The sequence below is a fragment of the Protopterus annectens genome, chromosome 2.part0 (assembly GCF_019279795.1).
Source record: "Protopterus annectens isolate FY-2018-M chromosome 2.part0, PAN1.0, whole genome shotgun sequence".
Classification (NCBI taxonomy): Eukaryota; Metazoa; Chordata; order Ceratodontiformes; family Protopteridae; genus Protopterus; species Protopterus annectens.
The window spans coordinates 87,009,867-87,034,822 of record NC_056728.1 but is presented as its reverse complement, the minus strand read 5'-3'; positions in this window follow the sequence as shown (position 1 = coordinate 87,034,822).

The following is a 24,956-nucleotide window of genomic DNA, read 5'->3' as shown; positions in this document are numbered from 1 at the left end:
CATGCTTACATTCTTTTGTTCTTTATTAAATAAAATGTTAATATATTAATTAATTAATTAATTAATTAATTAATTAATTAATCAATGAATTAAATATTAAACAATATGAATGTTTTCTTTATAAGTCAATCTTAAATGATATTTGTCTTAATTCATTACTTTATGATTGAATATTATCTGTACTAAAATATATTTGATTATTTATGTTCATCTTGGATTAATTGGTTAAGGGATTAAGTAAAGCTACACTGCAACTAGTACATGCTGTGACATTACAGGAAACATTCATCAAAAAGTGGCCATATATTACATCACATATCAAAGACCTTTTTTCTACAGATTACGTCCAAGCTTTTAAATAAGTAAAAACTCTTAATATTACCTGCACCACAGTAACCATTCAGTAGATATGCGAAATTTGATTACCAATATTAAGATGTGGGTGAGTCAAAAATAACATTGTATTTTGATACCGTGTGCTTTAAGATTTATGCAAATAATTTTACTTTAGGTAAAAGAGGTTATTAGAAATAATCTTCTGTATTTCTTACATATATTTAGGATTAGCCTTATTGCATATGTAGTTTCCTCACTTGACGTCTCCTGCATGCATGCTTTTTCAATTCAACAAATTCTAAGTTTCCCCTTCCCATTATCACAATATAAAATGTAAGTATCATTATGCTATTTTGTGGACTTTTAGCTCTGGTGCAAAGATATTATAATAGATTTAAATTTCAGGTATTAGGACTATATAAATGGCAGTAGGCAACTTACATCTAATATATACTATACTGCAGATTTGATGTGTGTTTAGTTATTACATATAGAACTTGTAGAAAGTTTACAAAAATTATGTGTTATATTACATTTCTTTTGAAAATCTTATTTTTTCAGTAAGGACAGTAATTTAATTGTACCATGTCTACCTCTTTTGTCTAAATGTTCTTGAATATCACTCTATAGTAATTTATGTAAAATTATGATATGTTTTCATGTTGACATTCTACTTAGCCTCAGTAAAAGAATATATTATCCCTGCCTTTCAAAATTTTGAGTGTACTTTTATCATTTTGCATTCCAAAATAGTGAAGTTCAATAGACTTACAGTTATAATACTATCCATTAGTGTATTATCAATTCTTAGAAAAATATCAAATAGACTTCTTTAGAAAAATGAAAAAGCAGCTATCAAACACCTCGGCCAACTCTCTCACCTTTAGTGTCTGCTCCTGGCCACAGAGGACTATAATAAAAGCAAAAAAAGATTTAGTGATAAACATTCTTCAATGTCCCATAATTTCTCATTAATGGCTCCCTCCCTGAAGTACAACGCAGTTAGATGTCATTATGATATTACTTGTCATTCTTCTTTTCATCAGTCATAGAGCAAGTCATCAGCATATTTGTTTCCTCTGACAGCCCAAAAGACATGATTTTTGAAAGTAGTCTACAAACTCTCTACAAACTACTCTACATTTAGTGTTTCATTCTACATCTGGCATTGGGATTCATACAAGTCACTTAAAGCAAAATAGTTTGTTCTTCATCATTTTCCATTGCCTTTTAAAAATGTTTTCCCTCAACTCAGATGGCCATACAACAATACAATACAATGAGAATCACCTGTTTTCCAAAATGGACATTTTCATTCAAAAGAGAATAAACTTAAAAAACTAAATCTACACCTAAGTCCATATGTATTAAGACAAAGCACATGTCAACATTGCCTGGCACTCCGACAGAAATACATTAGTACTCTAAGGAACCCATCTCATCAACCCTCTACTCACCTTATCTCAGTAAGTAAATGCATTCCCCTTCATAGAACACCACTCCAAAAGATAGCTGACCCAAGTGTGTGTCAATATTTTCTAACATTCTGCCATCACTTGGAAGTTACATTCTCTACAAAATATGTAGGATTTAATTATCAATTCAATACCGTGTGACATTGTCAGTTGGTACATACTGGTCCCTCTTCAATTTGATAGGTGTGTGTGTGTGTGTGTGTGTGTGTGTGTGTGTGTGTGTGTGTGTGTGTGTGTGTGTGTGTATGCAATATATATACATATATATATATATATATATATATATATATATATATATATATATTTACAAATTTTCCCACAAACCATTTTATACCTAATACCGCTTACTGTATTTAGCATTGTATTCATATGATGATCTTAAACTACTGTTATCTTTGGTCTGTACCATTAACCATATTCACCAAGATTTACATTTATATTATTGGTATGTATTAATAGCCTTAGGATAATATGAAGTGGAATATTTATTTCTTAAAACAGATATTTTCCTTTAAGAAGGAAAAACATGAAAGGATCACAAGGATGTTTATATTTAAATATGTAAAGATAAAGGAATCCTTAGTGCCACTGAATATTCATTTTTAGAAATGGAAGATTTATTAGTAAATGTTTATTGTTTGCTAATTTCATTTTTGATGAAATTAAGTTATTTATGAGTAGGTAAAAGACACTTAAACTATTAATAAATGCTGGTAGTTGAGTTTGAATAGTGAAGAGTGCTGTGAAGAAATTTATTAAGTTAATGCTCAATCCTGTGGTGGGAAAGTAAGTGTTTACCTAATGACTGATAGAAACTATTAGTAAAGACATTACTCATTACCATATATATTAAATCAAAATTATGTATAAGTAAGACACAGAGTTATTACATTCATTATATTAGTTAATCTAGTGAATTGAAGAAACACATATTAAAAACAAAAACAAATAATGATTTGTATTTATAATCATACCTATTTAGATGTGTAATAAGATTTAAAGATTAAGCATTTCTTATGCTAGTTATGTTTATCTAAAACCTTCTATATGCATGATTTTAAGTTTGTATATATATATATATATATATATATATATATATATATATATATATATATATATATATATAAGTATATAAAGCTAAAATTAATTTGTGATCAGTTATTTTACTGATTTTTTTTCCCAATGAGTCAGATGCCTGATATATTTTTTTTCTTATTGCATCAGTCCACATAGTCTTTCCTGAATATTTTTTCAGTGTATAGGATGAGAAGTCCATTTCTTTGGTAATATGTATTATATCATTGTTCTTAATATAATACCCCTGCTTTATCAATGTTATTAAAAGTATAAGGATCACTTTGCATGTGGATTGTTTATTCAAGTTGTATATAAAGTTTGTACTTTAGTCTTATTTTGTTTCAGCATGTTAGTTAGTGACAAGCATTATCCCATTTTTTCAATAGTTTTAATAGAATAATCACTGTCAAACCTGATATAGTGCTGGCCAAATTTCAAAGGTGCTTTTGATCAAGCTGATTTTAAAACATTTCTTTATCTATATAAAGCAAACATTTTACTACTATAGATATTAGTGAGAAAGATACATTGGTAGATATTTGTTTACCAGTAAACCAGTGAGCTCTTTCTATACAAAAAGAAAGAACATATGTAATTGTCTCTTCTTCATTTTTTTTTCCTGGCAATGTAAACATTTTGATTGTTAGACCTTTTCTCTCTATCCTCCAAGTCTTATAGCTTGTTCTGTAGTAAATGTTTTTGTTTTAAAAGGAAATCTGTTTGTAATTCCTCTTCTCTCCATCCTCCATTAATGTATGATTGCTGTTTTGATATCTATTATTTTTGCCTGTTGTGTCATTTCTTTTAATATGTCCTTTTGTTTGAAACTATTTTCTTTTAAATTGTCTGGGTTCACCTGGAAACCATCCATCTTCAGAGAATGTTCCTGCAAAGATAACATAATCAGTTGTATATGTTTCTTTATGCAGTCTGTATGTGAGAGTTTGGTAGCATTCATTCTTATAGTATTCCAAGTTCTTCTTCAAGATAGTTTGACAGGAAAATACCCCATATATAGATATGTATGCACCAAGCATATAGGGGTGTCATAAAAATGTTGGGAACAAATCAAAACAAGTTTTTTTGTGGAAAAGAAAGGAGGACATTTAGTAAGTAACTGTGATATAAAAATGTTATATTTCTGGGGAAATAGGACATTCTGCAAAAAAAATGTGAATTGAAATGTTGTAAATGTAACAAAATTGGGCATTTATGGATACATTGTACAATTAAAATAAGAGTAAGGAAAAGGACAAAGAAGGAAAGTGTAGTGAGCAAAGAGAAGACATTTTAGTAGTACAGATAGAAGAAAAATTAAATGAGAAAAAATAATAAAGAGGACATAGAAGAAGATTCTGAAATAAGTGATTAAGAAGACATAAATTGGGTGATAGTAAAATAAAAATAATAATAATTCTATTGGTAAAAGGGTAAAAGACAGAAAGAACAAAATGCAGTGGCAAAAAAGAAAGGAAATGGATGAAAAAGAATATATACACCTAATGATTGGTGGATGTTGTGATGGTTAAGGCGATTGACTCACAGACACACAGTACAGTGTTTTATTCTCTCTTTTGGGAGACAAATTGGATAGACTTACAATGGCCCATTAAGGCAGCTAGCATAGTAATTAGCTATGACTATGTGAAACCATGAATCTAAGGAAAATTGAAAATAAAAATTTTAGAGTGTTTTCTGTAAATCTGAATAGTATTAAGAATATAGTAAGAAGAATGGGAATTTTGGAGTGATGTAATAAATGTGATATAGGTGTAGTTATATTAAAAGGCACAATAGTTTTAACAAATGAAAGTTTACATACAGATAAACCGTGGGGAGGAAAGATAATTTGGAATTTGGTAAATGAGAGATTTTCTGGAATAGCCATATTCCATAGAAATACAGTTAAGATATTAGATGTAACTGTAGCAAAATGGAAAAATTAACCATTGTAGATTTAAAATGGATAGAACAAGTGTAATGAACAAGTATATACAATTGTAACATTACAAGCTTATACTAATTGTAAAGAAAGGGAAAACTTACTGCATCAAATTTTAGACTATATAGTGATAAATATGAATAACAGGTAACTTTAATTGTGATTTAAGAGGCAAGCATGAAAAGAAAGGAAATAATATAGGAACATTTTTAAAAGTTATAAGATGTGGTAAGTTAAAACTTTGGGATAATAATTCATGGACTTACAAAAGGGGTATGCATAGAACTGAAATAGATTATTTTATAATATCAGAAGGTTTAGTTAGAGAAGAAGGGGAACTTCTTAAAATAGGATTTTCTGATCATTTTTGCAATATGGATAGCGGTAAAGGAAGCAAGTAATATATAGAAATTGCTAAAGGTATAAAAAGGATAATTGAGAAAGCATTGAAAGAAGAAAGTAAGAGAGATATTAGTAATACAGTTATGGAAATATATTACTATGAGACAATTTTAATAACAATTGGTCTGAATAATGGATGATATTTAAGGAAAAATATAAAAAAAAATGTTTTTACAGTCACAATATGATGTGAAAAAAGCAGAGAAAGAAAATATAAAAAAACATGTAACAATGCATTGGAAGATATAGAACATAATGATAGAAGGTACTTTGGCAAGGAAAAAGAATTATATGAAAGAAATAAAAAAAAATGCAATTATTATTTAATTATAGATATTGTTTACAAGGGGGAAAGAAAAGAAGTATTGAGTTGCTTAAGCAGATTAGTAAAGGAAGATGATAGTGTAATGAGATAAATAAAATTATAAAATGAGAAATAGAAAGAACTCAGAAAAAATATAATAATGTAGTACAGTATGTACAGGAAATGTTTAAAGAAAAAAGAAGGTAGTGAAAAAACATGGAAAGTAGAAAAGTTAAAAGAAAAAGTGAATAAAGAATCGAAAAAGACAATTTCTTCATATGAGCTAGATAAATTACTAGAACAAGTAAATATAGATCTGGCTGTGGGACCAGATGGAATAGGGTATGAAATATATAAAAAAATAAGGAATTGGCAAAAATAGATATTTTTAAAGATTCTAAAAGAATGGTTAAATGAACATTTTATGTATACAGAATAATGTAGTGGAATATTTAAATTCATATGGATGAAGGAAGATAGAGGACAATTAAAAACTGGAGACCACTAGTGTTGAATAGTATTGATTACAAGATCTTTATGAAAATAATACAAAAAAGATTTGAAACTAAATTGGAAAATATGGAGAATATGAAGGTATATATAGTATAAAGAGGGAGGGTTGTCAAGAAGTAATGATAATTAGATACATTTTGGATGACATTATAAATAAAAAAGAAGAAGCAAAAATCATGATAGGAGACCCCAACAGGACATTTTATACAATTGGACATGAATTCTTATGGGTACTAATGAAAGACTATAATATGAGTGAAAAGGTTAGGAAGCTATGCATATTTCTGTGTAGTAATAATAAAGTAAAAATACTTGTAAATGGCTGGTTAAGCCAAGAGGTGTATATAAAGACTGGCATAAGACAAGGCTGGCCAATGAGTTGTATAGTCTTTGAATTAGTTATGAATGTGTTAATATGTGAAATAAATTACAAAATGAAGGACCTTGGGTATATAACACCTTAAGGATTAAGAATTCCAGTCTTGTTAACATATGCAGATGACATAATAATTGAAAAGAAAACAACTGGATAACAGAAGTAATAATTTGCACAAATTAGTGTCTAGAGGTAATAGGAATGTATTTAAATAAAGAGAAAATCAAAGGCTTAGATGATGTAGTAAAGATATGGGATATATATTTTACAATGAATGAGATTTCTGTGTTAGGTATAAAATATGGGAATAAAGATGTAAGTAGAATTCAATGGTAAATGACAGAAGGAATAAAACAAAGCTGTATTTTCTGAAGAACATTTAAATTATCATTCCAAAAAAAGTCTTATTTGATAAATTCAGTAGCGATGGAAAAAATAGCATACTTAGCAAGTGTATTTATGCTGCCAACAGTATTTGAAAAAGGAATTATTGCAGATACATTTTCTTTTATATGGGGGTCTAGATTAAACCCAGTAAAAAGAGGAGTTATGTATGTAAATAAAGAGGAAGGAGGTTTAGGGTTAATTAACCCAGAGATATAAGCTGCCTCATTAAATTTGCACAAAGTGTTAAAGTGGATAAATGAAAAAAGATAAGAGATTAGTTGTACAATTGCATAAATATAAGTATGATACATTTTGAGGTATGGTAAAAAAGATTAAAAAAGAAGAGTGTATAGATGAAATAAAATGTTACCAAAACATATTTTTGTGGAAAATAAACATTGATGATATAGAAAAAGAAAAAAAAGTATGGTATAATAATGTAATGTTAAAACATTACTATGCAAAACCATGGGACAATCTAACAGATGAAAAAAATTAAAGCTATAAAAATAAGAAGCATATGGTGTAATAAGAAACCAGAATATCAAGATTTTTGTGGAGACTAGTAGTAGATAAATTACTAGTAAAAGTAAATATGCCATATGAAAAGAAAAGTGATATAATATGTTTACATTGTCAAGAAGAAACTAGTGAACATGTGTTTTTGAAATATAAAACAATAAAAAGGTTATGAGGAAAACTTTCTAAAATTGACTTTTTCAAAGTTATTAAAAAGTGGATACAATTATCATGGATATGAGTAAAATGGATATTATAAGAACAGAAGTAAAGAATATGTTAAAAGAATAGATAATTATATTATGTCATATGGGTTATATGGAATGAAATAAATGAAATTATGTTTAATTGGAAATGGTTTTAGCAACAGTATTAAGTAAAATCAGATGGTATTTCTGGAAAAAGGAGTGGGGTCTAATAGGATGAATATTTGTTATGATTGTAAGGAAAATAATGAATATGTGTAAATATATCTGTATATCTATATATTTGTACATTTGTAAATGTTTGTAAATATAGAAATGTGCTATAAACAAGAGGAGTTTTGTATATAAATAAAGGACTCCTGCTCTTTTCAATAGGTGCCATGGGATCTTTAACATGCACCTGCTCTACCACCTACATAAGCAGATAGGGTCTTGGTTTAACATCTCAACTGGACAACATACTAGGAGTAACCCCCACCCCCTTATGCTGCACTGCAGTATCAGCAATCTATCTACTTGTTGTGGGAATTAAACCCCTAGTCTTCTATACCAAAGATGAGAGTGATGCCTGTTGTACCATTGCCACTGCTGAAGATCTGTTATCACCACTGAGAATAACAAAACTAATACTACTTTTTATTGAGAAGTTGGTAATACTGTCTAAAGTCTGACAGTTACCTGGTATAAAGGAAATAAAGATATTACCTGGTTTCTGTTTCAGCTTGCTAAATGACAGCATCCCTTCACAGGATCTCTGATATGATTCAGGAAATTGGACAAATGAACGTTTAACTCAGAATATAAACTTGTATTTAGGAATATATAACTTATTGTAATATCTGGCAACTAAAACCAATTTTGCAAGCACAAGTACTTTGGGTCTGATTAGGTATATGTTACATCATCTTAAAGGCAAATATTGAACTTGAGATGATAATACAAAAAATCTGGATTAGCAACCTATCAAATCTAAATTTTTAACCTATCAAACCTAAATTAAATTATATAAACAAATGAAATCCTCCACTGTCTTCACAAAAAATGTGTTTTATTCCAAAAACAATTGACTCCCTTCATTCTACAATAACAAATGGACTTTGCCAAAGTTGTTAAAAAACTATTAATCTCACTTTAAAACCTAAGACTCAATCATATGATCAGCATCAGTTAATCATAAATCATTAATTAAAATTAGCATGCACAAAAACTCAGTGATAAAACACTTAAATATCATGTGTGTACCATTGTATTCACATGCATCTATCAATTGTTAGTATTCCAAAGACTTTAATTTCATGATTGGCAATATGGAAACATTGTCATTGATTCCTAAAAACTTTGTGGAGTTAACTCTAAGTTGCCACAATTCTTCTTCATTCAAGTCTGCATTTCCAGGGGTCTTCCCTTTCATAGATATTTATTTTGCTAATAACAAAAAAAACAGAAAATTCTTGTAGTTTGGGCAAATAAAATAATGCTATGGTAGTGCACCATTTTCATTTTTTTCTTAATGTCTGTAACATGCTCGTCAATCCTTTCTTTAAGAGAACACTCCATTTTCCCCTAAATGATATGCATCACAGAAACTATATTGTCCAACTTATACTACTTCTTTGGTGTTGCAGTTGTATCTAGCAAGACAAGGGATTGTCCTGTGATAGTTTTTTAACTGAGGCATTTGTGTTATAAATATACTTGCATTGTCTGCACATTCCACAGTTGGACATTTTTCCATTGTGAGTGACAGAAATATCTGAGGAATTCTCTGTTATGGTCTTAACATTAGGTGTCCTTCTAGAAACAACATTTTGCTCAACAGCTAAAGTTTGCATGAGGTTCAAAGGCACAGCTTTTCTCCAGTTGGATTTTACAATATCTTACAGATGTGTCCTACATCCAATGAAAAAGATGTAATAAAAAGAATCAGAGGTCTTAGCTAGAACACTACAGTGTTTCTTCATAGTAAACACTAAGTATTTAAGAATAGGTTTGTAAAACATACTTCTGCCACTAATAACCGCAGTTTCCACCAATAAACTAAATTCTGTACTCTGTTTTTAAGAACAGACATTTCTTTAAAAATACACTATCTCAGGAAATAATCTGAGACAATCTTATCATTTGTCCTTTCATGAGAGTGATCTTCTGCTTGAAAAGATGGCAGTTGGTGTAGTGGAGATAAGTGTTAGAAAAGGTTGACATACGATATAAGGAAAACTGAAAACAATGCGACACATTGTTTTTTTTTTTTTTTTGAGATCAACACATCCAAGTAACGAATACTATTAAACAAGAAACAGTAGAGAACCTAAGAAAATCTGTAGGCATCCAAGTATTAAAATAAAATTCCGAGTCACTAGTAGTAACTGACTATAACATAAAAATATCATCTTGATATCTGAGATATAAAACAATCATGAGTATAAATGAACAGTTAAAATGTATAACTTTTCCCAGTGCATAAGCACTAAGTTGGCATTGACTGCCATTGACAAACCCATTGCCATACTGATATGTTGCCAAAAATATTCACCATTGAAAATGATACAATTGTTTGCAGTATCATTTCCATAAAATTTTCTGTAAGCCTGATGTTTGTTTTATTTGATTCTGTGTATTTTGCCATTGAATACATAAACCAATCCATCCCTATACTGTGAGGAGTAACTGTGTACAAACTTTCAATGTCATCTGTAACTAACAACAAGTTATCATAATATTCCACTTTGGAAAGGGCTGTCAAAAATAACTATTCCTTTACTATACGAGGATACCCAAAATATTCATATATTTATGATCAAGAAAAATACCAAGTAGTTCATTGATGGAACTCCATGCAGAAATAATGGGCCAGAATGAAAGATCATTCAGGTTAGTGTTGCTCTTATGACTCCCAAATATTGTAGACAAAACTGGAGTTAGACATATGTAAAAAGTTGATATAGATTTTGTTTATTATTAAACTAAATAAATATTTGTCCAGGATCAAGCCCACTTGCACTCTCTTATGGGGTGGGGGGCTATGCTCCCTACACCCCCCCTACTAATTATAACATTTTATATCTATATCTATTGATATATATATATATATATATATATATATATATATATATATATATATATATCTTCTTCTTTCGGCTTTTCTCGGTGAGGGGTCGCCACAGTATATATATATATATATATATATATATATATATATATATATATATATATATATATGGACAAATTCCCAACCAAGCTGTAGGGCAATCTCACACGTACGGAAGCCAGCTAGTTTTCAATAATACATGTTGGCTATTTTCCCTTTCAATAACAGAAGCATTCAACCAAATGAATGGCAACTTTATATGTATGTAAGTATATCTATGATTACCTAGCATTATACCAGCATTAACTTTTGTCAACATGTAAAACTGCATCCACATTCTATTGAAATTGGGAATGCCAACATAATGCTGCTCATGGTTTGAGAAACAACCCAGCACATGCAAAAACTAAAACAAAAATGTCCCATAAAAACATTTTTGCAGGTGGATGCATCTCTTATGTCCCCCTACTGATTATATATACTAACTCCAAGGTTGCAAAAAACTGCAGAAAGGGAATACTCCCAAGTCCTGAGAATTGTGCAGTCTTGCACACCTGTCAGCCATCTGTTTAGTCAACCAAAAGTGGAAGACTAAACAGATACGGAACAAACATACTGTCAACATAAGCGTTATCTGTCTATATATATATATATATATATATATATATATATATATATATATATATATATGAATGATAGATATAAAATTGAACATTCTTCAAATACATATTCACAGATGCAGGCTTAAACATTAAATGCAGTAAGTGCAAACTAATTCAGTGCGATGTAATGTTAACACATATTTTTGAAAATAGTGAACATTTGTAAATTCTGGATGATTTAAAAGTGGGGCAAGATGTGGGATACAGCATGAACTAAACTGTGAACAATCATATAAATATGCACAACATGGTTATGAAAAGTAGTACAATTTTATGCTTAAAAGGTGGAGCCAAGATGGCAACTGAGAACAGCATTTTTTAAAGAGCTCTGCAGTTTTGTGTAATTTTATCAGGAAAATATTTTAAGGCCAACTTTATTTCTTTCTCAGGAAAATATTAGAATGTCTCCAGAGAGACCACCATGTTTACGCAAGGGAGGCTTTGCCCCCCTGCACCGCCCACACCCACCTACTTTTATATTCTCACTCCGAGATTGCACTACAGTGGGGAAAAGGGAATATTCCCTTATCCCCACTATTGTCAGATCTCGCCCACTACCACTTCCCTCGATTCCCTGTACTTTTACGAGAGTTTCACAAAAGCACTTTTTTCGAAAAAAAGTGCTTTTGCAAAACTGTGACAGCCCATTTCACTTTCGGTGAAACAGGCTTTCGGTAGACATCTGGGTTCTATAGATATATATATATATATATATATATATATATATATATGTATATATATATATATATATATATATATGTATATATATATATATATATATATATATATATATAGGTTCTGTTCAGAAGCTCGAAATACTCAAAATCTCGAATTTCAATATTTTGAGCCCAAGAAGCCTAATCCACATAATAGCGAAAGTTTAGAAGCGTGAAATTTAAAACCTCGAATACTGGAGGTTTTGAATTTTGTGCTTCTAAAGTTCCTTTATGGTCATGTATTCAGGTAAGTGTGTGTGTGTGTGTGTGTGTGTGTGTGTGTGTGTGTGTGTGTGTGTGTGTGTGTGTGTGTGTGTAAAGAGGTTTAGGTAGGGGCTGGGGTGTGTGTCAGTGTGTTTTGTTGCTGTGATGTGTGTGCGTGAAGAGAAAGTAGCTTGTGTGGTGGTGTTTTGTGTGTGTTTGTATGTAGTGCGACCTCAGAGTGAGAATATTTAAGTAGGGAGGTGTTGGGGGGTTTGCACCCCTGCTTTCATGTAGTAGAGGGATTGTGGGTGTTTGTGTGTGTGTGTGTGTGTGTGTGTGTGTGTGTGTGTGTGTGTAGTAAAACTGCGAAATTCAAAACTTCTGGTATTCGAGGTTTTGAATTTCGCAGTTTTTAGTTTTCGTTGTTTTGTGGATTCTACTTCTTGGGCTCGAGATACTGAAATTCGAGATTTCAGTATTTCGAGCTTCTGAAGTGAATCCATATATATGTATATGTTATATATATATATATATATATATATATATATATATATATATATATATATATATATATCGGTGTATGTCAAACGGTCGAGTTTTCAGAAAGTCAAAAGTCATATGGATGCGACCATATGATCGAGTTTCCAAAAACTCAAACTTCAAACAAAAAACAATAAAACTATCCCATCCACTTGTCCATCAACCCTTTTCATCTTAAACTTTTACAGTCTCCAGTACAACTCTGCAACTCTGCATAAAGTTTTCAAATATCCTTTCAAAGTCTTTCTTTCCACCTCTGCTAGAAATTGTGCATAATTTTTTGTTTGTTTCCGTGTTAAATGTTTATATCTCATAAAGATTCAACTGGTTACCGTCTTCATTTTTCATATTCTACAAGAACATTATCCACTGAGAAAAGTTTAAAATACAATGTCTTTTTTAATAAGTATAAATGCTCTTACCTCATGTGCTTTTACACTCAAAGGAGTTAAGTTGTTCCCTATTTTCTTACCTGTTCATTTCTTTGCCTTTTTTACTTTCATCCACTGCTATTTTTCTTCTGTCTTTTTCTTTTCTGCTACTTCCCTTTTGCCTTATTTTACTTTCTCTGCATAAGTTTTCTTTTCTTTCTCACCAGTAGTCCTCAGGATTGTCTCTGCATCCTCCTTTTTTAATTTCTTCAAGTCTTCTGGGTTTCTAATACCATGATGGGAAAGGACCCCACTCCTAAGTCAAAGTACGATTGAAGTTTATGAAATTAGTATTGTTTCAATCTTTGATGTCTAACTTTGCAGCACCCGCAATGTGCCCAGTAATGACTCCTTTTGCAATTCATATGGGGTTGCATGTATTGGTAACATACCTAAATATGATTGCAGATTATTTTTTATAAGACCCGTTGTTTTCTGTTTCTGTTTCACAAACCCTACATTTGTCTTTTTTCTCCCACATGTTCAATGTACTTTGTAAACCAACTTGTATGTAGCCCACTATATTTATGCATTTTCCACATTTCTTGCCTTCTTGTCTCTTCTTTCACCTTATATTCTTGCTATTGTTTTTTGGTACATTCAGTTGCTGCCTGGCTTTTATCCCTTGTGGGTTGATTTCCATTCCTGCCTGATGCAGATATGTTTCTGTTAGCCTAAGCATGGAAGTCATCTTAAATTTATTCTCCTCATGTTTCAAGACTTTCACTACATTTGGGTCTTGTGAGGTCAGCAGATATGTGTGGAGTGCCACGATTGCAGATATGTATATGTAATCATTTTCAATGAAGCCTAACCCTCCTTCAGAATGGGGAATATATAAACTTGGTATGCACTGATTTTTATAAATCATTTGGTGAGCATGAAGCATCCTTCTTGTTTTCCTATCTAATCTATCGAAAACATTTTGGGGCCAGTCAATCACTCCAAAGCTGTAAGTTAGGACAGGAAGAACAAATTGGTTTATAGCTTGGATTTTGTTCCTAGATGTCAACGCTGTTTTCAGGATTAATTTAAGTTTTCTAAAGTACACATTACTAAGTTTTATTTGCATTTGTTCATGTTTTACTGTTGATCTTCATCAATTCCGAAATATTTAAACACTCCCTCTTGCTCAAGTTATATCACATTCTTGTCCAAAACTGATGTTTTCTTGGTGCTGCAGTTTTCCTGCTTTAAAGGTTGCTTTTGCACATTTATCAAGACCAATGACATTATTATATAATTTGAAAAAGGTTTGACAACTTGCAGTTTTATTTTAAGATCCTCATCTGATGAACTATATAGTTTCAAGTCATCAACAAAGAGAAGATAAGAAATCTGTACACTTTGTTGTTTTCTAGGAGCCAAATTATAGGCATGGCCTATGCTGTTAAGAAGTCAGCTTAATGGGTTAAGGGCAAGGCAGAATAGCAGCAGTTACAGAGAGTCAGCCTGTAATATCCCCCTTAGAATTTTTATCCCTGGAATAATAATTTGTCCTTTATCATGGCTTAATTGTTAAAAGGTCTGCCTCTGTTTCATGGCCAATGTAATGCAGTTGATCAGTGTAGGGTGTGTCTTATACACCTTTAAGCACTCTTTTACCCATGAATGTGGGATACTATCAAATGCTTTTTTATAGTCAATCCATACCATACTTAAATTCTTCCCCTTTTTACAGATCTCCACTATGACTTTAACAGCAAATGATCCTTTGTTCCATATGATTTTTTTTATTGTCCTTTTATTATATTGCCATAATTGATTTTTTTTTTTAAATGACTATAAACCCTGTCACATACCTCTCAACGTCTCAGGCACAAAATCTGGATAAAGCCATGAATAATGGGGGGCAAGGGCCAAAACCAGGGACAATTTTTAAATATTGCTCTTGCAAACTTAGAAAATTGATAGAATAACATGTTTTACATTTGCATGAATTTTCTGAAGGGTTTAAAGTCTGAAACTCAAATGTCAGTCATGATTTTCTGACTTCAGTCATTAATGATTTGTCCATGATTTGCCAAAAAACAGAATTTTATTAATAATGGATCAAAAATATGAGGCAAAAATTTGGATATTCTGTGAAAATCTGTACAGTTGAAAGTTATGCTCTGTCAGCATCAGTTCCAGTGTATAGTTTATACGTCATCAGAAGGCAAGTTATTGGTCTATAATTTTTAGGGTAGCTTGTAGGTTCACTCTTAAGTAGGAGCATGTTTTTCCTGTTGTTACCCAGGTTGGTGTCTGTTTGCGGTGTGCAAATAAATAGTTCTTACTCATGGCTAAATCTTCATGCAAAGACATTAACAGGTTTAACCAGAAGTTAGGTGCTACATCTGGGCCTGGTGTTTTCCAATTTGAGGCTTTTCTTAACTTTGTTTCAATCTCTCTGGCTGTTACTTCATTCCATTTCATACCCTGTACATTTAAACTTTTTATTCTTTCTTTTACTTCTTCTCTCCATTTAGCATCTTTGTTACATTCCACAGGATCTTCATAGATACTTCTCCAAAATGTACCTATTTCTTCTTTTTGGCAGTCTTTCAACTCCTTTTATGTTGTTTCCCAATTCTCTATAAAACTTTTTTGGGTCATCAATAAATTACTTATTCTGTACTTTTCCTTTATATTTATTTGTGTATCTTCTAAGTTTTTCTGTCCGTGCTGAGATTATTGTTTTTTTTATTTGCAATAGTGCATGATAGATCCTGGTCTGTTCTAATACTGTACATTGCTTTTATCACATCTATCTTTCTAAGTGTTTTTGTTTATCTGTTCTCTCTTCTATACTATTCTAACAGTGACACTTCTTATCTCTATGGATAGTCCTAATTATTGTGGTCATTTGTTTTATCAAACTTCTGACTTTTTGGGTTTTATTGACCTTCTGCAGTCCATTTCTTTCACTGATCTCAATATGTCCATCCAATTCTATTAAGTCAAGCAACTCTTCTTGTAGCTCATTTTCTTTAAACTGAGGGCACATTTTTTGTTTTCTATTTCCTGCAGGCACTCTATAGAAAATTCTGTGGCATCTTGATGTGGCACATTCTCTTTACTTTCATCCTGTGCCATCAGTTGCTCTGTCATATGAGGACTCACTGGCCTGTCACTCCTCAACATTAACTGTGCCATAGTTTCCACAGTTTCCTGTTCCTTCCCTAGCTGTGCAGCTTCAAGTGAATGTTTATACTCATTTCCCATGGAAGGCTCCAAAATATCTTGGACTGGACCCGACTCCTAAGTCAAAGTACGATTAAAATTCATGAATTTGGTATTGCTTCACTCTTTGATGTCAACCAAAAGTGCTCTTCACTGTACCCACAATGTGCTCTGTAATGACTCCTTCTGCATTTCCTATGGAGTTACATGTATTGGTAGCATATCTTAAATAGGATTGTAGACTTTTTTTTATAAGACCCATTGCTCCTTCTACTATTGGAACTATCTGGGTATCTTTCTTCCCATTGTTCTCATTTCTGCTTGCAAATCCCGATATTTTATGAGTTTGTGTGTCTTTGTACGCAAGATAGTGTAGTCACAGCGTGTGGCAATTTCAATGATCAATGCTACTTTTGTATTCTTTTCTTGGACCACTATATACTGTTTTCTAACATCTGTCTTTTGAACTGTTGGTAATGGATGATCCCATGTGATGTATACTTCATCATTTTCTATGATGCTTTGTGGCTCATGTTTTCAGTTTTTCAGCAACTTCAATACCATAATGTTTGCACAATCCCCAGTGCAACAGTCTCGCCACATTATTATGCCTTTCAGTGTACAGCCATTCTGATATTAGTATGTCACAACCAGCAACAACGTGTGCAGCTGTTTCCAATTCTGTTTTTCAAACCTACATTTGTCTGTTTCTCCCACATTTTCAATGGACTTTGTAAACTAACATGTACGTAGGCCAGCTATCTTATGGCACCAATATTAGCCTTTCATCTCTTGGTTTGAATTCACCTCTGGTTAACCATTGCTGCATTAGTTCCTGATCAACATGAGGTTCTTCCAGAAGGTTTCTATACATGCAACTAAATTTATGCATTTTCCACATATTCTTCCCTTCTCTTCTGGTCCTTCAACTTATATTCTTTCTATTGTTTTTTTGGCACATTCACTTGCTGCCTGGTTTATATCTACTTGTGGTTTGATTTCCATTCCTGCTTAACACCAACATACTTCTGCTAGCCTAAGGAGGGAAGTTATCTTAGATTTATTCTCTTCCTGTTGTAAAACTTTCACTACATTTTGGTCTTGTGAGGTCAGCAGATTTGTGTGGAGTCTCAGGAAAGCAAATTTGTACACATAATCAATTTCAAGGAAGCACATCTCTCCTTTGGAACGGGGAATATATAATTTTGCTATGCACTTATTTTTACAAATAATTTGGTGAGCATAAAGCATCCTTTAGAACTATAGAACTTTTTTGGGTCATCAATAAATGACATAGTTTGTACTTTTCCTTTATATTGATCTGCATATCTTCTAAGTTTTTCTGCCTGTGCTGAGATTTTTAGTTTACTTGCAATAGTGCATGATAGATCCTGATCTGTTGTAATACTGTGCATTGCTTTTATCATGTCTATCTTTCTAAGTATTTTTTTATCTGTTCCCTCTTCTATACTCGTCTAACAGTAAGACTTCTTGCCTTAGTTGCTTTATAGTTTTCTCTATTAGATACTTCCATGATAGTATTGTATTTTCCCCTTTCTCTCCCTCACTACCCTGTGTTCTTATGGTAAAACGTTATCAGTTATTAATTTAGCTGCACAGTAATATATCCTGTTTACCTCTGTTACATTGCATGGATTTCTATGGATAGTTCTAATTATTGTGTTCATTTGTTTTCTCAAACTTCTGATGTTTTGGGTTTTATTGACCATCTGCAGTCTATTTCTTTCACGGATCTCAGTATGTCTCTCCAATTCTATTAAGTCAAGCAACTCTTCTCTTAGCTCACTTTCTTCAAACTGAGGGCACATTTTTTGTTTTTCATTTCCTGCAGGCATTCTACAGAAAGTTCTTTTGCATCTTGCTGTGGCACATTCTTTTTAATTTCATCCTGTGCCATAAGCTGCTCTGTCACACGACAACTCACTGACCTATCACTCCTCAACATTAACTGTGCCAGAGTTTCCACAGTTTCCTGTTCCCTCCCTTGCCATGCAGCTTCACGTGTGTGTTTATCCTCGTTTCCTGTGGAAGGCTCCAAAATATCTTCATATTGCACCTGAACAATTGCTTCCCTTTCTACTGGTTTTCCCTTAATTTGGCATTCCATTGCTCTGTCCTTTTCTGGTGCTTTCTGGGTTACATTTTCTACATTGAATCCATCACTTTGGAGGTACTCCATAACCTCAGTTTCTATTTTTTAACTCCTCCATTACTGATCTCCTTTTCTACTTTTCCTCTTTGTCTTCTTATTTTTTTGTATTGCACAGTTTTCCAGGTCTGGATTCCTTTGCCTGTATTTCTCTTCAAATATCTTTGGTGGTGCTCTTTTTGTATTCATTAGTTTTGCATTCTCCTTGCATATATATTACACCATTTTAACTCTCTTTTTCTTTCCCATGTCCATATTTCTTTTTCAGATGTTTCCTGATCTTCCTGTTTCTCCATATTTTGGTGACACTTTCCATCATGCTGTGATGTAACCTGTTAGACCTTCTACATCTGTGTTAGACCTTCCACTTCTTCTTTATTAAATTTCTCCAAATCTTTTGTGTTTCTAATACCATGATGGGAATGGACTCCACTCCTAAGTCAAAGTACGATTAAAGTTCATGAAATTAGTATTGTTTCATTCCATGATGTCAGCCAAAAGTGTTCTTTGCAGTAACTACAATGTGCCCTGTAATGACTCCTTCTGCAATTCGTATGGAGTTACATGTATTGGTAGCATATCTAAATAGGATTGTAGACTGTTTTTAATAAGACCCATTGTTCATTCTACTATTGGCACCATCTGGTTATCTTGCTTCCATATTGTTCTCATTTCTGCTTGCAAATCTTGTTATTTTATGACTTTGTGTCTCTTTGTATGCAGGATAGTGTAGTCACAGGGTGTGGCAATTTCAATGATCAATGCTACTTTTGTCTTCTTTTCTTGGACCACTATATCCTGTTTTCTAGCATCTGTCTTGTGAACTGTTGGTAATGGATGATCCCATGTGATGTCGACTTCATCATTTTCTATGATGCTTTGTGGCTCATGTTTTCAGAGTTTTTAAATCACTTCAATATCATAATGTTTGCACAAGCCAAAGGGCAAAACTTTCGCCACATTATTAAGCCTTTCACTATACAGCCCTTCTGCTATAATCATGTTGAAACCAGCAATGAGGAGTGAAACTGTTTCCTATTCTGTTTTACAGACATATTTGTATGTTTCTCCCACATGTTCAATGGACTTTGTAAACTAACATGTACGTAGGCCATTATCTTGTGCCACCAATATTAACGAAAGGTTAATAATCTCTTGGTTTGAATTCACCTCTCATTAACCATTCCTGCATTAGTTTCCAATCAACATGAGGTTTTTTTAGAAGTATTCTATATTTTCAACTAAATTTATGCATTTTCCACATATTCTTTCCTTCTCTTTTGGTCCTTCAACTTATATTCTTTCTATTGCTTTTTGGCACATTCACTTGCTGTCTGGTTTTTATCTACTTATGTTTTGATTTCCATTCCTGCTTGACACCAACATGCTTCTGCTAACCTAAGCAGGGAAGCCATCTTAGATTTATTCTCTTCCTGTTTTAAAACTTTCACTACATTTTGATCTTGTGAGGTCAGCAGATATGTGTGGAGTCTCACGAATGCAGATTTGTACATGTAATCAATTTCAAGGAGGCACATCCCTCCTTAGGAACGGGGAATATATAATCATGCTATGCACTGATTTTTACAAATAATTTGGTGAGCATGAAGCATCCTTCCTGTTTTCCTATCTAATCTATGCAACACGTTTTGGGGCCACTCAGTTATTTCAAAACTGTAAGTTAGAACAGGAAAAGTAAATTGGTTTATAGCTTGGATTTTGTTCCTAGATGTGAATGCTGTTTTAAGATCTATTTCAGTCATCTAAAGTACACCTTACTAAGTTTTATTCACATTTGTTCATGTTTTATTGTTATCCTTCATCAGTTCCCAAATATTTATACAATCCCCCTTGCTCATGTTTTTTATATCACATTCTTGTCCCAAACTTATGGTTTCTTGGTGCTGCAGTTTTCCTGCTCTAAAGATTGCTTTGCACATTTAGCAAAACCAAATGACATTCTTATATCAACTGAAAAAGTTTTGACAACTTGCAGTTTTACTTTCATTTCCTCATCTGAGGAGCGAAACAGTTTCAAATCATCAACAAAGAGAAAATGAGAAGTATTTACACTTTGTTGTTTTCTAAGAGTCAAATTATAGCTATGGCCTAAGCTGTTAAGTAGACAGCTTAATGGGTTAAGGGCAAGGCAGAATAGCAAAGGTGACAGAGAGTCACCTTGTGATATCTCCCTTTGAATTTTTATCCCTGGAATGTCCTTTATCATGGCTTAATTGCAAAGTGGTCTGCCTCTGTTTCTTGGTCAATGTAATGTAGTTGACCAGTGTAGGGTGTATCTTATACACTTTAAAGCACTTTTTTTATCTATGAATGCAGGATACTATCAAATGCTTTTTTGTAGTCAACCCATGCCATACTTAAATTCTTCCCCCTTTTTAAAGTTCTCCACTGGGCCTTTATTTAACAAGAAATTATCCTTTGTTCCATATGGCTTTCTTTTATTGCCCTTTTGTTCTAATGCCATAATTGAGTTTTCTTCTAAATGACTATAGACTCTGTCACCATCATTTCCAGTGTATAGTTTATATGTCATCAGAAGGCTAGTTACTGGTCTATATTTTAGGGTAGCTTGCAGGTTCACTCAAGTAGTAGCATTGTTGTTGTTTGCCAGGTTGTTTTCTGTTTGAGATCTGCATGTAAATTGTTCTTACTCATGGCTAAATCTTCATGCAAAGATGTTAATAGTTTTAACCAGCAGTTAGATACTGCATCTGGTCCTTTTCTTAACTTTGTTTCAATCTCTCTGGCTGTTACTTCATCCCATTTCATATTCTGTACCTTTAAACTTCTTATTCTTTCTTTTACTTCTTCTATTCATTTAGCATCTTTGTTATGTTCAACAGGATCTTCATAAATACATCTCCAAAATGTATCTATTTCTTCTTTTTTGGTGGCCTTTCAATTCTTTTTACCTTGTTTTCCAGTTCTCTATAAAACTTTTTTAGGTCATCAATAAATTACATAGTTTTTACTTTTCCTTTATATTGATCTGTGTATCTACTAGATTTTTTTGCCTGTGCTGAGATTTTTAGTTTATTTCCAATAGTGCATGATATATCCTGATCTGTTGTAATACTTTGCTTTGCTTTAATCATGTCTATCTTTCTAAGTTTTTTTTATCTGTTCCATCTTATATACTCTTCTACCAGTAACACTTCTTGTCTTAGTTACTTTATAGTTTTCTCTATTAGGTACTTCCATGATGGTATTCGATTTTTCCCTGACTACCCTGTGTTCTTGTGGTAAAACTTTATTAGTTATTAATTTAGCTGCATAGTAGTATATCCTGTTTACCTCTCTTATATTGCATGGATCTCTATGGACAGTTCTAATTTTTGTGTTCATTTGTTTTCTCAAACTTCTGGATTTTGGGTTTTATTGACCTTCTGCAGTCTATTTCTTTCACTGATCTCAATATGTTTATCCAGTTGTATTAAATCAAGCAACTCTTCACTTAGCTCATTTTCTTCCAACTGAGGGCACATTTTTTTTTTCCATTTCCTGCAGGCATTCTATAGAAAGTTCTATTGCATCTTGCTGTGGCACATTCTCTTTAATTTTATTCTGTACTGTGTTCTGTATTACTCTACTTCAAATATTTCAGAAAACCAGAGCCATTTATACATTGAACCGATTAAACATTTTACCACCAGTTTTATAACTACCTTTAACACAAATTCTAATCAGATTAGGTCAATTGTTTTTAAAAACTGGTGTCTTATTAGGAGTAACCAACAATTATCAGAAAAACTTGGACTTAACCCTATGATAGTATATAAGAAAGGCAACAATCTTAAAATGCTGTTAGAAAGAAATAAAGATGTGGACATTTTTTCAAGATACAAGGGGACATTTACTTGTGGCACATGCAAATGGTGTAATTACTTGAAAACAGCAAATTCTTTTACTATTAGGAACAAAAAAATACTACATTAACGATAAACTTAACTGTGAGTCTAAATCTATTATCTATTTAGCTACATGTGACTGTTGTCCAGCCTTCTACGTAGGGAAAACGGACCGAAAACTACGTGAAAGGCTGTACGAACATATTTATGCCATTAGGAAAAATAGAAGTGACAATGCCTTAGCAAAACATATTAGTATCCACCCGGGCCATAGCTTTCATTTTTTAACTATTGACCATGTCCCTTTTACTATTAGGGGAGGACCGTTTTCTTTATTACTGGAAGCACGGGAGTTAGAATGGCAACTGACACTAGACGCGTTCAGTGCACCAGGTTTAAATGAAAACTGTAATATAACCTGTATATTGAAACTAAGAAACACCATGAGGTAAAATAAAATAATACACATAATTTTAAAATTTTAAACTATAATTATAATTATAATTTTAATGTGTATAATAAATATAGTAAATACATTTATTTTAATTCATCGTGTATGTAATTTTCTTTAGAAATATTTGCGCATCAACTAGGTCTTACATATGTATACCTTACACTTATACAATGCATAACGCACTTAATGAAAATATGCTCTCGTATAGAGAGGACAATGGTTTTTATACATTTAATAATTGTTAGTATAAGTATAGTGTATAGATTACACTTGTTGTAATTTCTAAAGATGCGCTATTGCTGACAATGATGATAGTAGCTATATAATTTTAATTTTGTTCAAACAGCGCACTACTAGATGTCTTCTGTGGATTTCTTACGCTCCCTTGTATTGGCTCTTTGGATTGTATGTAACTTATGTCCTATTGGAGTTATAAATCCTTGCATACTAAATTACATAAAATACATAGATTTTTGATTATGCATATAGACTGTTAGTTCTAATTGTTTTTTAACCTTTTAAATGTTTTACATTACAATTAATGAGGGTTCACTTTTGAATGAATTTCATTTCTTTTGTACATGTCACACGTCACTGTATGGGAGGTTCACTTGTGAATCCATGTAACGTAGTGTGTACGTATTTGCGCCATGGAAGGTTTAAATATTTGGCGCTTGTTTGTCAGTTTCTCTGATGAAGCTACTGTTTCACAGGAGCGAAAACGTATGCTTTTTTAAAAAAATAAACCTACGTTTAGGACATTATTTACTTTGGGATACCCTTGGCTTTTTTTGGATTACCTGCTAACTTTTTTGGCTTTTTTGGTTTCCTACATTTTACTGGTTTGACATTCTTATATCATCTGAAAAAGTTTTGGCAACTTGCAGTTTTACTTTCAGTTCCTCATCTGATGAGCAAAACAGTTTCAAATTATCGACAAAGAGAAAATGAGAAGTATTTACACTTTGTTGTTTTCTAAGAGCCAAATTATAGCCATGGCCTAAGCTGTTCAGTAGACAGCTTAATGGGTTAAGGGCAAGGCAGAACAGCTAAGGTGACAGAGAGTCACCTTGGAATATCTCAGTTTGAATTTTTATCCCTGGAATAATAATCTGTCCTTTATCATGGCTTAATTACAAAGCGGTCTGCTCTGTTTCATGGTCAATGTAATGTAGTTGACTAGTGTAGATTGTCTGTTTTAGGTGTGTATATAAATAGTTATTACTCATGGCTAAATCTTCATGCAAAGATGTTAATAGTTTTAACCAGAAGTTAGGTACTTCATCTGGGCCTGGGGTTTTCCAATTTGAGGCTCTTCATAACTTTATTTCAATCTCTCTGGTTGTTACTTCATTCCATTTCATATACTGTAACTTTAAAGTTTTACTTCTATTCATTTAGCATCTTTATTATGTTCCACAGGATCTTCATAGATACGTCTCCAGAATGTAACTATTTCTTCTTTTTTGGTGGTCTTTCAGTTCCTTTTACCTTGTTTCCCAATTCTCTATAAAACTTTTTTAGGTCATTAATAAATTACATAGTTTGTACTTTTCCTTTATATTGATCTGCATATCTTCTAAGTTTTTCTGCCTGTGCTGAGATTTTTAGTTTGTTATTTCCAATAGTGCATGATAGATCCTGATCTGCTCTAATACTGTGCATTGCTTTTATCACGTCTATCTTTCTAAGTATTTTTTTATCTTTTCCCTCTTTTATACTCTTCTAACAGTGACATTTCTTGTCTTAGTTGCTTTATAGTTTTCTCTATTAAATACTTACTTGATGGTATTTGATTTTTCCCCTTCCTCTCCCTCTCTACTCTGTGTTCTTGTGGTAAAACTTTATCAGTTATTAATTTAGCTGCACAGTAATATATCCTGTTTACCTCTATTACATTGCATGGATCTCTATGGACAGTTCTGATTATTGTGTTCATTTGTTTTCTCAAAATTCTGACTTTTTGGGTTTTATTGACCTTCTGCATTCTATTTTTTTACTGATCTCAATATGTCTATCCAATTCAATTAAGTCAAGTAACTATTCTGTTAGCTCGTTTTCTTCAAACTGAAGGCACATTTTTTGTTTCCATTTCCTGCAGGCATGCTATAGAAAGTTCT